Genomic DNA, 13,739 nt, shown 5'->3' with positions numbered 1-13,739 from the left:
GTTGCTTCAACTTTGTAAAGACAGATTAATTTTAAGTTTTTCTGCTATTGCTACTGAGAATTCACATTCTGATTGGCTGGAAGGTGTGGATTAACACCCATGATGCAGGTTTTTGACTAAAGTTCTCAGTTGCAGGAATATTAGATTGTAGGTGAAGACAACAACACTGAGGCTTATCTAAGTGTTGATTACCATCAACAAACAGTGTTGTGTTGACATTCATGCAAATTTTACTTCAAGTGTTTGTGAGATTTATGTGAATCTAGACACCCAAATCAACCAACTGCAGGAGGACGGAAGAGGACTTTACTGATGTTAAAATAAGATACAGTGAGGAAGGTTAGTCTGCAGCGCTGATGTACATCTTCAGGGGGAAGGACAGAGGACAAGAGAGGTCATAGAAACAAAACTGCATAGAAAACAAAGAGTTGAGAAGTGGTGGGTAGGAGAGGAAGGCAAAGAGTGACAGTTTCTCCCCACAGAGAGGCAGCCTGCGTATGTGAGAGAGATCCAAATGTAATATTATCTCAGCTGGAAAGGCAGTTTCCAGCATAACATATTCTTTATTCTTCAGATAGAGAGAAATCAGTGAATATCTCTATCTGCCTTGATTTAGAAATTTCATTATCAGAGTTTTAGAGCTCCAAGCTCAGCCCTGTGAAGCTCTTCCTGTTGAGACAAATTAACGTCTGTGTAATTTACCATCTTGATCATGATGTTTAAACAGAAAAGAGGACATAATACAATCTAATCACATCATAAGCACCACATTCAATTACAGAGGTAAGCAGATAATATGACAATCGACTTCGTCAGACTTAAGTCAACAGATAAATTGATAAATAAACAATTTTTTTTTTTTTTTAGCAAACTACATTTACCACTTGACAAACAATCTTACCTCAAGGATAAACTAGTTCATTTTCTTCATGTCCTGGTCTTAATCATCTCTTAATCTAACCCTTAATAAAGACAGAGAATGTCCAAAGTTTGGAATCATTCACACTTAAAGAAGAAGATAAAGTGCAGTGTGTCGACTGCGAAGCAGAACTGGCGTACCACAACAGCACGTCAACAATGACTCAACATCTGAACTGAAAGCATCCAGCTGTTAACACCAGCTCACCAAGCGTCGCCGACACAAGCTAATGTAAACATTGATGTTAGCTAATTTAACGTAGCCTAGCATCGCTAGTTAGAAAGTGTGGTATGTGTAGAGGCTGTAGTCTGATGTTGGTATGACTAGTGTGACACACACACACACACACACACACTCATCTCGTCTCTCTCACTCTCACTCACACACACCCTTACTCCTGGTGTTAGGAATAGTTGGAATAAATACCTGTATGTCTATATCATACTATTTAACAGGCCTGTCACTTTCGTTATGCATTATTTGGTATTGTTGTTTAATAATGCTAAATTGTTTTTTATTAGATTACTTGATTAATCAATGGGATTATTGGTAGAATACTCGATTCTAAAAATATTTGATAGCTGCAGCTCTGGACTGCTCACATCTGACACTAGTGACCATATTTGAACTAAAACAGGGGTTATAATCCCTTATTCCACTCAGATACTGCACAACCACCAACCACAAACTCAGGTGAAGAGAAGCAAACTTAGCCCACTGCACTTCAGAGAAAGGCGGTTCGGAGCGAATATAAAACCTTGTGTTAAGGGACGGACATTAACATGAGCGCCACCCTCTGTCATGGGGAATTACAAGGAATGTTTTAGTCACAGAAAACAACAATGATGAAATAAAACTATGAACTGTTAAAGTGTCAGAGTGCCATTAACTTCAGTTACTTAACCTTTAATCACAGAGCAAAACAGGTCAAGAGAAAACAAGACAATACAATGCCAGTTGAGAGTTTGTTTATGTGTTTTTCAGCTCATTTGCCATAAATGCAGTCAAAAGTACTTACTATTACAAAAGATTGCCTTGGTTTCTTACTTCTCTTCAAACTGCCCATGTTTGTTAACAAAACGATGGCATTAATCTCTCACAGAGAGTGTAAGGCCTTTTTTTTCGAGGATGAAAACAGCTGAGGAGAAACTTGAAGAACGAAGAGAAAAGATTGCCATGCCAACACTATGAAAATCGATTGAACATGATGGTGGCACAGATTGTGTCTGACCTGCTGGGGCAGATCCTGGTATTTAAACATGAGGTCTATATATAACCTTTATTTAACTCGGAAGTCACACTGAGATTAAAATCTCTTTTACAAGTGAGACCTTGCCAAGACAGGGTCACAATAGTGATGGCAAGGACATGACAAGACCCCATTAAATCAAATCAAATCAAATTAAATAACAAAAGCATGAGACATTTATGAAGCACCTGCAGCTGGCACTGCCCACTGCCATTTTTTTGCATCTACATTAATTGTAAAGACACAAGGGGCTCAAGTTAAACTTTGCCTGCAGATCATTCCATGACTGAGGACCGCAGCAGAACAGGCTTGATTTACCAGCCTTTGATATGACAGAGGGCTCTTTGAACTGAAGCAGGAGACAGAAGTCAGTGAAACTTGCCTGTAATAAGTAATATCAGGTTGACAACCAGCTTTAAGTAGAGCTGTAACAAAAGCTTCCAAGCAACTACAGACAGAACAAGTGTACTGTACCTCTGCCACGTTGTAACATTACTGTCTTAGACAGATCCAATAATTTCTCATTTCTAGTAGGGACCCCCGGCTGATAGAACCTTAAGGTCTATATAAACTTTACGAGGGTCTCTACACAGCCAGGAAGAGATGATAACAGACATATTTCTTACATCTTTGGACCACTCCACTGTGAGGCTGGCATATACCTACATTCCCTCCAGGTGACTGTCTTCTGATTTAATCACATTATGAGCTGTAATGCTTGTCCATCAGATGGAGAAGTAAGTGTCCATCATTGATAACATTAACCACGAAAGAAATGTGTTCAAGTCATGGAGTCAGAGCTAGTCTGCTGCTCGATGATGAGGCTTGAAGCGGCCTTTATCTCTTCACTTTGGCAAGAAGTGAAATCAGCCCCGCTTTTATCGCAATAGAACTGATTATCAGCTTCATCAAGGGGAGAAATAGTGCTCGCTTATCACTGCAAAAGTGTCTCCCAACCAACCTCTGTGCTTTAACTGTGTGTGTGTGTGTGTGTGTGTGTGTGTGTGTGTGTGTGTGTGTGTGTGTGTGTGATATTTTGCTCAGAGAGAGGCCACATCTGCAAAATTCTTTCATGCATCAGGAAAGATTATTAGAACCAGAATCAATACCTGTGACCAGATAAGAATTTAATGTTTAAGGCAATTACCTGCTGCTCTTAGAGTACCTGCTGATTTATAGTGCACAGCCAAAAAACATGAACCTATGTTTACAGGACTGTATGTTCAAGCACAATGTATCTCTTGATGGTAATGGTGGTGATGTATTACACATTTGACTGATAAACACTGACACAGCGAGATAATTTGGCATTTTCATTGTTTTTCTTATTTTTTTTTTCAATTTTTATAGTCTTACAGGTTTTATGCAATTTATTTTCAATTAGTCAAATTATTTAAATAATCTTTTTATGATAGTGTTGCACTCACAAAATGTGGCGGCTCCGGCATCACACAAAATGCTAATTTTTACAAAATGTTGCCTTACAAATAATCCATAATACAGCTGCAGGAATGAGATTGTTTCATTCACTGTGTGGGAGACTGTCCTGATAGCTTCATGGGGAACCGACTGTGCAAACTTTAAACAGAGGTGGGGCAGCTAACCATACTTAGATACTTAATTTTTCTAGCATAGCATCTTCACCGTATTGTTGTGTGTTGCTGTAATTAGCTATGAGAGGATCAATGCTGCCCTGTGAGGACAGGAAACACCCACTGGTGCTTGGCCGTTGCTGATCACTGCTTTGTTACTGGGTTTTTCTTTGAAATTCAAAGGCCGGAAGGCACAACAATTAAGCTTATTCCCCACTTGGGCTACAATGAAAAACAATGGTGGGATTTACACTGTACTGAAAGCAGGCATCTAACGATTAATTTTAACAACGATTCAATTTGTTTCACGATTCCTGGTTGCCAATACGATTTGCCACGGTTTGCCATGCTTAAATCCAATGTGCAATTTTCTAGTATCGATACAATCGATTCTTTACTATTTCAAACAAGTTTTAATCGATATATGTCACCTGGAAGGCCAACTTGCTGAGCACAGATCGATGTAGTTGGATCGTAGGAATATAAATTGATTCATCAATGCAGCAGATGAATTGTTACACCCCTAAACTGAAAGTGTTCTCTTCCATCCCCAGGGCCACTCTGCTAGCATTGTGAAAAACTAAAAACTGAACTGCGTTAATAACATGACTTGATGCCATTCAAAGACATGTACGAGACTGCTTATAATGAATGTTGTGACATCGCACATGTGGCAAAGCACACAAGTAACTTCTGAAACGTCTGAGAGTTGAATAAACCTACTAGCTGTCAAAATATGAAATTTAATGATAACTTTAAGATAAGAAATTCAGATTCAGACAGCTAAATTAAAAAAAATATAAGAAGTTTGTCTTGTTGTTGTCACACAACTGCTGCTTGGGGATGATACAGTGATGGCACTCATTAGAGTTTTTGAACAACTCACGTTAGCAGTTGCTTGTTCCACTAGCCGCCGTCCTGCCAGTGGAGAAGTGTCGGTTTCAGAATGTGACGTAACTTGGAGGAGAGTTAAGGTGGAATGCTACTGTCTTCCAGCAACAATGCAACGCAATACCTAACATGACTTTTCCAGCTTTTTATTTAGTATTGTTTCTTATATGAGGCTCCTTTTTCAACTTCAAGGTCAATATTGATTTTCGCTAATGACAAAACAATGAATTATCCTTGCATTTATACAGAACTTGTATCTGAAGCTCCATGTTAAGTTGCATTCGGAAGTTGATACTTCTCAGCTGGCAGGATGGAGGATAGTGGAACAAGCAACTGCTAACGTGAGTTGTCCAAATCTTTCTTTTTAGTAAACTCTGTGTACACAAACAATGTTCTCAATGCACGTGTTTATGTGTAGAGACCCGGGTGATACTGTGAGCAAAGTTTCATGTTGTGTCGAGCCTTCTGAGCGTTTTAAAAATGGCAATTTTGATGCTATAATATAAGCGCCCGTAGCACTCCAATTGAAAATGAATTTGACCTGAAAACGAAAATATAGTAAATCTTAAAAGTGCCTCTTTCATCATAATTATGCTTTTAGATGAAGGTTTGACTCGGCTACATTCACAAAAAAAAGCCTAGTTTGCATCTTGGCGAGAGTTTCACATTAATGTTCACTGTCAAATTTACAAAGTTAATTCAGTTAATTCCATGATGAGCTGTATGCAGACATATTTCAGCTGCAGGATGCATCAGTGACACCAGCTAGATAACAGCTGAACCTGGCCTGTTCCTCACCCTAACATACTCAAAACCTGAAATGTTGAGAGCGAACGAGCCTTATGTTCGGAGCAGTTATCTCAAATAATCACCCATTAATGGTAGATGAAAATACAAATGTAAGCATCTTTATGCTCATAGGCTAGTCAGTAAGAAATAATCAAAAGAGAAACTAAACTGTGTGTGAAATGAGGCAGGTGGTTATGGAGGTTGATCCCAGATGGCCCCCCTGTCAGGTTTGATTATCTCAGCTTGCAAGTGATCAGTAAGCAAAAATGAGTTAAGTGACAGAATGAAACAAGAGTGAGAATGCTGCCACATCAGAGACACTGCTTGTGTAAAGCGAATGCAGATTTACACACTTCATAGACAGCTTTTTTATTATTACAAGCATAACCCTGCACCACCTCTGAATAAGCTGCCAAATCTTATCTTGCCTCACACATTTTGACACTGGTTGTTCTGTTCTTTTTGTAGTCCAAACCTGAATTTAAATTCTTTGCAGCCTTGAGGAACAGTAAACACAAATTTCGTGAGGTGGATTTGGATTTCTGTGGCACAAGTCTCACCTAGTCCGAGAGTGTTTATCATTTCACTCAGGCCAGTGGATTTCATTCAGCCATTATTCACAGAATGTCTATTTCCTTTCACTTCAGTCTCAACCTTGCTTATCTTTTTCCCTGTCTAAAATCTAATGCAAAACAGAGGCAGTCTTAGAATTACATTTGTTCTTAGCTTTGGAGGCATCAGTTTTCAAAGATGGATTTTTTGTTGACAAAGCTTAAGGGGAGTACTGGTGCTTTTAAATCTGGGCTTATATGTATACATTTGCTACTGCTACTGCTACTGCTACTATCACCTACTTGGAAAAAAGTTTTGGAATTGGCCCAGTAGTTCGCTTCAGCTGGCAGCCTGCTACCACAAAATCCTTCTGGGCAACTGCAGTTGTCAGGATTACATCCATTAAAAGTGGTTGTTTTTTCTCGATGTTTTTTTTTTTTTTTGCGCTTTCAGTTTTTTTTATTATTAACAAAATGTAAATCTAAACAAACTTTAGACATAACTTTGACTCTGTCACAGTTGCCCCAAAGGACTGCATTACAGCCATGTCACAGGTGCCAGCTGAGTTTATCTACTGGCCTGAGTAAATACATTTTGGCAAGTATGAATCATTTACACACCTAAACATGTAAATATAGGACCCAGGTTTAAAAATACCCATTTTAGGTTCAGCTCTGCAACTATTAAAATTGAGTAACAGCAGTGTTAGTCTTTGAATACCTTGCAGCAACACCTTTGTTTTTACTCATGTCTGGTCACCTTAGAGTACTCCTGTTAAAAATTATGTTATTTCTATTGTCTTATGTCAGTACATCTATGATCAGCTTACTGACTATTGTGCAACCTCAACCTCAAATCCCAGTGTACCTTTAACTCCAAGAAATCACAGTAAATCAACAAGCAAATTAGGTTTGACTGACAATAGCAATATTTACCCTTGTTATTTGCTGAAATACATTTTGTTGTCTCTCAAACAACATTAATTTGCTCCAGACCAGTGCCCAAATGGGGTCAAAGCAGAATTAATGATTGAGAATTGCTTTGTGACCTATCCTTAATTAATTAGCTTATCGGTCTGGCTTGGCCTTTGGGCTGCAATTACACGATGGAGGGGGAGAGAGGGGAGGGTATTTGGAAAGACAGAGGATGTAACCGCTGGGATGCAGTGAATCTACAGGCATTATTTGAGGGAGAGACATGCATGAGAACATGCAGAACATCATAAGAACAAGGATCACCTTGTTTATTTAGGCAGCATAATCACCAGCAGATCATTTAAAGAGAGATTAATATCCATGCTGAGGGACTTGCTGACATAGCGTGAGGTTAATAATGGAGGTCGACTGTAACAGAGGATCTCTGACTCACACGGAGGAGCAGCAGGGCTGTGAATTATCACCTCCTTTCTTGGTGCTGAGCCCTAAAGCCCTGCTGCTACATATCTTTCCCTCGTAATGCCCTTTCTTTGCCTGCGTGTGTGTGTGCACACGCACGCGTGTCAAATGTGTTTGTATGATAGTGTGTGTGTGAGATAGAAAGGCACACACACACACACATACACTATCCACCTACGTGCACTTTAGTTGTCTTGGCTTATTCTGAGCTTTTACACTTTGACTCTCATGATAAAAATTGTGGTTTTCATCATTATTTTCTTGCACTTTTATGCCTTCAGAGAGCACTTGCTGTTCCTACAAGATCCTTAAAGATTTCTAGAGCTTCCGGGAGAGCTGTGTAATTTTTTCATTAAGGCACCTGACAAACACAGTCAAAAGTGTGAGGACACCTGGATATTACACCTATGGGTGATTGCTGTGAACACCTGATATCAACATGGGCATTGTTTGCAATCACCTTTGGTATTCCAGGTCTTTACATAGGTGTTAGATGGTGTAGGACATGGCCCTGTGCACCCAGTCAAATTCTATACCAAACTAAGAGAACCATTTCTTTATGGACATGGCTTTGCACAAAGAGGGCATTGCCAGGTTGAAACAGGAAAGGGCTGAACACAAACAGTTGCCACAAAGCTAAAACCACTGAATTATCTGCCTTTATAAAACTACTCTTATCACCTCTTAACACCAAGCGAATTGAAATACGTTGAACATACTCTGTGAAAATTTAGCTCACCAGCTAACACGAGCTGTGTTCATTTTTCATGTGTAATGTCAGGCTTTAATGTTATGATAATGATGCCAAACTCCCGTAGCAGTAGTAATGTTAAAGTAACTCTCATAACTGTAATTAATTAAACATTTTAGATATCAGATACTGTGCATCAATTTTCAGTATCACCGTTTAAAGTGAAACTCTCGCCAAAATGCAACCCAGGGTTTTTTTTTTTTTTAGGAATGTATATGAGTCAAACCTTTGTATAAAAGCATAATTATGATGAAAGAGGCACTTTTAAGATTTACCATATTTTCATTTTCGGGGTGCTAGGGGCAAATTAGCGATAGCATCAAAATCACTATTTTAAAACACAAAGAAGGCTTGACACAACATGAAACTTTGCTCGTAGTGTCACCAGGATCGATGAACACGAGCATTGAGAACATTGTGTGTGTACAAAGAGTTTACTGAGATGAGAATTTTTGAACAACGCACGTTAGCAGTTGCTTGTTCCGTTAGTCGCCGTTAAGGTACAGACAAAAATCAAATAATAAATATCTAATGTGAAAGAAAAAAATTGGTTTTTAGGTTTGCCTGATAATAGTATATTTATGTTGGACCTCATTGCTCAGTCAGAAGCTGAGTAGTAAATGGAAGCTAGAAAATACAACTTCAACATGTGAAGACGAACGAAAAGACATCAATAATAAACCTACAACAACCCAGCAATAAATACACACACATACACACACAGGCACAACCATCCCCACCGCTTCTGATTGTTTCATCTGAGAGATAAACAGATAACATGTATTTCATGAAGGTCAGTCTATAGGACGGGGTTTGAATTGGAAACACAGCATGGTTCCAACAGCATGAAACAAGACCAACAATTTCACCCTGTTGACACATTGTAACAACAGGCAGTAACAAAATCACCTCAATGACCATGAGGCGTTAGTGCACTGCAGAGATTGTAGAGGACAGAGGAAAAGGTAAAACTGCTGCTTTAAAGATATTGACACTGATAAACAAGGAGAGAAGACGACCTGCCACTACTGTGCTGACTGTGTTGCTGCTTGTGGACATAATAATCAACATGGTGGCAAAGGAGGAAGTTTGGTGATGTGGAATAAAGAGAAACAATGCCCGTCTGCGAAGGTGGACGGTCGAGTTTAACAAGAACAGGCCTTCCATTCAGGAAGTCAGTTCAATAATTGGTATAATTATCTCTCATGTGGTTGTGTTAGTCACAGAAAAACAACAAGACAGTGATCATCTGTGATAGTCCCTCCAGTTTTTTGACCCAGCACAGCACAGTGAAAACATCAATTTTTCACCCAAATTGTGATATAGATAAATTAACATCTACAGAGTAGAGCTAGCTAGTTAAATGCTGACGTGGTGGTCAGCAAAGCCATTTGCAGTCTTTTTGAGTCTATTTTCTGTATACAGGTAGTTTAATTTAACAAGGTATTTATAGATGATGACCCATTTCTCTATAACAGGGCCGGGCACAAAAAAACACAACAAAAACAGAAAACTGGCCTATTTTACGCTTCTTACAGCAGATGTCTGGGCATATACACAACACTTCTGCTCTGTTCTCATGTCTGGTGTAGCTAGTTTCACTGACAGTGGAAGTATAGAGGTCCAGCAGCCACTCCGTTAATGGTCTAAATATGTTATGTGTTCAGTATAGCCAACCTATAAGATGTCAACATTTAAATCTGCTCTGCATTCACATTACAGCTTGAGCATTTAAGCATGCTGACATTAGCATATGACTCAAAGCACTGCTGTGTATAAGTACAGTCTTACAGAACAGCTGGCATGACTGTAGACTCTTAGTCTTGATAACACAAAAAAGAAAAAGTGTAAGAAGTACTCCAATCCCACTGCTGCATCAGACAAAGGTCGAAGCAATGAAATATTTCACTGCAGCAATAAACCAGAACTATGGACTGTGGTGGACTACATATGGCAGACAAAGCTGTCCTCAAACCAATATTTTAAAGATTTGCCTCGGGTCATGATAACCTCTCTGGCCTGACTATAAATATCTTTTGAAGGGAAAAAGATGAATTAGTGCTATTTGTGAAGCCCAGGGTCACAAAATGTTGTGTCACCATGAACTTTGAGGATGAACATGTTCATTATATGTCAACTGCTCTGCTCTGATCTACATAAAGAAAATAAGGACCAGACTGTCGAACACATTTAATTAGGAAGCCATTTGTATTGTCATTGCAACAGTGGAAAAGAGAGGAGAAAATCAAAGAAACATGATGCTTGAAGGCAATGATAATGATTTCCTTTGAATCTCAGGGTGAGCTTGTTCTCTGCTCTCCCTTCATTCAGGCATGTCTAAGTGAACTGTCAGTGTCTCACACTTGATGAGACCTTTATATGACGGGTTGCTTTAAAACCTGAGTGGATTGCACACCGTCTTATAAAGGTTACTGATCCACGACATCCCCTTAGCTGGGAAATCACGAGGAGCTAAAACCGCATCAGCATGCATGTGTTGTCATCTTACTTTAGAATGATGGTAGGGTGGCTGAGGTCAATTTGCCATATCATAAATTAGAAATGCTATGATATGTCTGCAACTTGAGTTGTGGTCAAACGTACATACACTTGTAAAGAACATGCATATTAAGGCAGTCTTGAACTCAAATGATTTCTACAACTCTCGTTTCTTCTGTGATGGAATGAGTGGAATGCATAGTAATACACAAAAATATACGCACAGCAACTTGAACAATCAATATTGGTGATTATAGAAAGTTGTGTCAATCATATTGTCTTTGCAGCATAGCCTCTTAACTTCTTCTGAGTAATTATCATTGATTTTTTGAGCCCACTCTAATAGGGCCTGTTTGATACAGCCATTAGACTCAGCCACAAACACTTCAATGAGGAAAACTAAGGAGCTCAGGATTGATCTGAAAGAGCACGTTATTGATTTGAACAAGTCAAGAAAGTCACTTTGATTTATTTCAAAGCAGTTACAGGTCCCAAGATCAACTGAACAAACTACTTTTTTCAGTGTTGTGGGGGGAGAACAGGTAATGTCCGGGGTGAGTGGGGTCCTTAACAATACAGCTGGACTTCTTTTGGAGTCAACCAGTGTAAATGTCTTTAAGAGGGGATAGTGTCATCCCGATGATACGCTGTACTGCTCTCACCACCTGCTGCTGGTCCTTCCTGTCCTGTGTTGTGCAGCTGGAGAACCACACCATGCAGCAGTAGGTCAGGAGGCTTTCTATTGTTGACCGACAGAAGTTGGTAAGCAGGTGGTGAGGGAGGTGAGCGTGCTATAGCTTCCTGAGGAAGTAAAGTCCCTGTTGGGCCTTCCCCACCTGATGAGAGATGTGTGTGGTCCAGGTGAGGTCAGCCAAGATGTGAACCCAAAGGAATTTACTCTCTCTACCTCCTCTCTGTGCGTGTAGAGGGCAGAAGAGCTCTGTGCATTTGGATTTATGGAAAGCCACAATCGATTCCTTGGTTTTTGAGGTGTTTAAGTCCAGGTTATTGTCCGTGTGTTCAAACAGGACAATGATCCCAAACACACATCAAAATTGGTAAAGGAATGGTTAAATCAGGCTAGAATTGAGATTTTGGAATAGCCTTCCTCAAACTCCTGACTTAGACTCCATTGAGAACATATGGACTGAGCTGAAGAAATGTGAAGAGAAAAATCGAACCCACCAATTCTGTTAAGAGGAGTGGTTAACAAAGCACCTCACTGAGGTGAAAATGGCTGAGGGACATTTAACCACATATCAGAATTATCAATCAATTTGCTCAAACCTATCGTGAATTTTTCTTGTGACAAGGTAGCATGTGTTCCACTCATCCTATCACATAAAAATGAGAGTTGTGGAAATCACTGGAACTCAAGACTGCCATGGTATACTTAAGAGAATCTAGAGGAATATCAGAACTGTGAGAGTGCACATGTGAAACCTCCAAAACAAGACACCAGTCAGACAATACAATACAACTGCATCATCAAAGACTCGAACTGAACTTAGGACCTTTGTCCTGCTGCCGTATTTATACTGTTAAATAAGGAAGAAATGCTCTAGAATGAAAATAATCTTTGAAGTATAAAAGAGCGAGGAAAATAAGTAATCCAGTATTTCTGACCCTCTCATCATCTAGTCCAGGGGACAGTCCCACCTCTGCAGCTGCAGTGTGGCTCCTCTCACAGCTCGGGCAATTTTTCATCAGAAAGAGTTATTTCTCTGCAACAGTGGATAAGAGACTGGATGGCAAGGCGAGTGTCCTGTAAATTCTTGGTGAAGATGAAAGCAACCAACTGGTCATAAATTTTCCTGGCTGACTAGAGGAGGCTGCTGAAGAGCCTTCTCACACCAGACATTCACAAAGAGTACTAAAATAAAATCCTCACATCAGATTATTCACGTGCCATTGTAGCTGCTGGGCTTTGACTGACGCCGATAACATGCTGTCATAGTAAAAGTATAATTTAAATGTTACATTGGTGCAGCAAAATAGGAGCATTGGTTACTGGTTCAAATGCTTTTCAATGACCTGTACGTTTTCCTTTAGTGGTTGTGCAATTAATGACTGTCAATCGTCAAACTGAAGAAGCACAAGATTGTTACATCACCTCAACATTTTACAGTTCAGTGGTGGCATGATTTAATATCATAGGCTGTGATTTTTTATGTTTGTGTTTTTTTTTTTGTTTTTTTTTAGTTTTAGAGTCTTTCCAAAAATGCAGCAAGGGAGGTATGTACTGCATGGGAGACGTTTTTTGCTAGATTGCAAGGAGCTTCGTCAAAAGCTGTCGGAGCTTCATATCAAAACAAGCAGCGAGCTAAAAAAAAAAAAAGACAACAAATAAAGTTGCAAACATAAACACTTGGCTACTATGCACCTAACACCTGAGCAGTTAAATGATTAACTAACTGGTTATTTTTGGCATGTCTCTGGGGAGATAAAAATGTTGTGTTTGTTTGTCCTTCACATTACAATGAAAAAAAACACTCGAATTGATTTGGCACAAAAATGAATTGCTTGCTGTCTCAGACTAAGACTCAATTCTAAAAATGCCTGAAAATCAACTCTGACATCAAGTCAATGGAAAGACACGTGTGAAGTGAATTTTTGTGGATGCAGTCAGAGCTGGAGTGAAGATAAGGTAAGTGGCAATGTCAAGATAATCTCTGACTTAATCAAAACATTGTTTATCCCAAGGCCGTCCCAACTGAATAAATGAAAAAGAAAAGAAAGTGGACGAAAGTAGAACCTCTACTGCTTGTCAGTTTTAGAACTTAAACATAGAGATTGGAGGCGAAGTCTATTTAGTTATTTAGGCTTATGAAGGTTTGTTGGTTTGGTGAATAGATGGATTTCGCAGCCTGCATATAGATGAAATACTAAAGCAAAAGCTGAATGTCCAACAGATTGTTTAGACTCTCACATCACAGAGCTCCTGGTCAGTTAGCCGTGCACTTCGCCTTTCCGTCCTAGTTTCTTTGTCAAAGGGCACTTTTGACAAAATGCTACTGCTGTGAACAACCGTGGTTTGTTGTAAGGCAACAGGTCAAAACAATGTCTATAAGAAACTTCGTTGTACACAAGTCTGGAGGATCTA

At 39.4% G+C, this 13,739-nt stretch overlaps 1 protein-coding gene across 3 annotated transcripts in view; it reads right to left on the bottom strand.

Annotated features, from left to right (window-relative positions):
- Nucleotides 1–13,739, bottom strand: part of whrna (whirlin a) — a 151,249-nt gene that overhangs the window by 24,545 nt on the left and 112,965 nt on the right. The gene's annotated exons all lie outside the window — the stretch shown is intronic.

This window comes from Acanthopagrus latus, chromosome 12, assembly GCF_904848185.1.
Source record: "Acanthopagrus latus isolate v.2019 chromosome 12, fAcaLat1.1, whole genome shotgun sequence".
NCBI lineage: Eukaryota > Metazoa > Chordata > Actinopteri > Spariformes > Sparidae > Acanthopagrus > Acanthopagrus latus.
The sequence above is the reverse complement of the archived record's forward strand: the minus strand, read 5'-3'. Positions and strand labels throughout refer to the sequence as shown.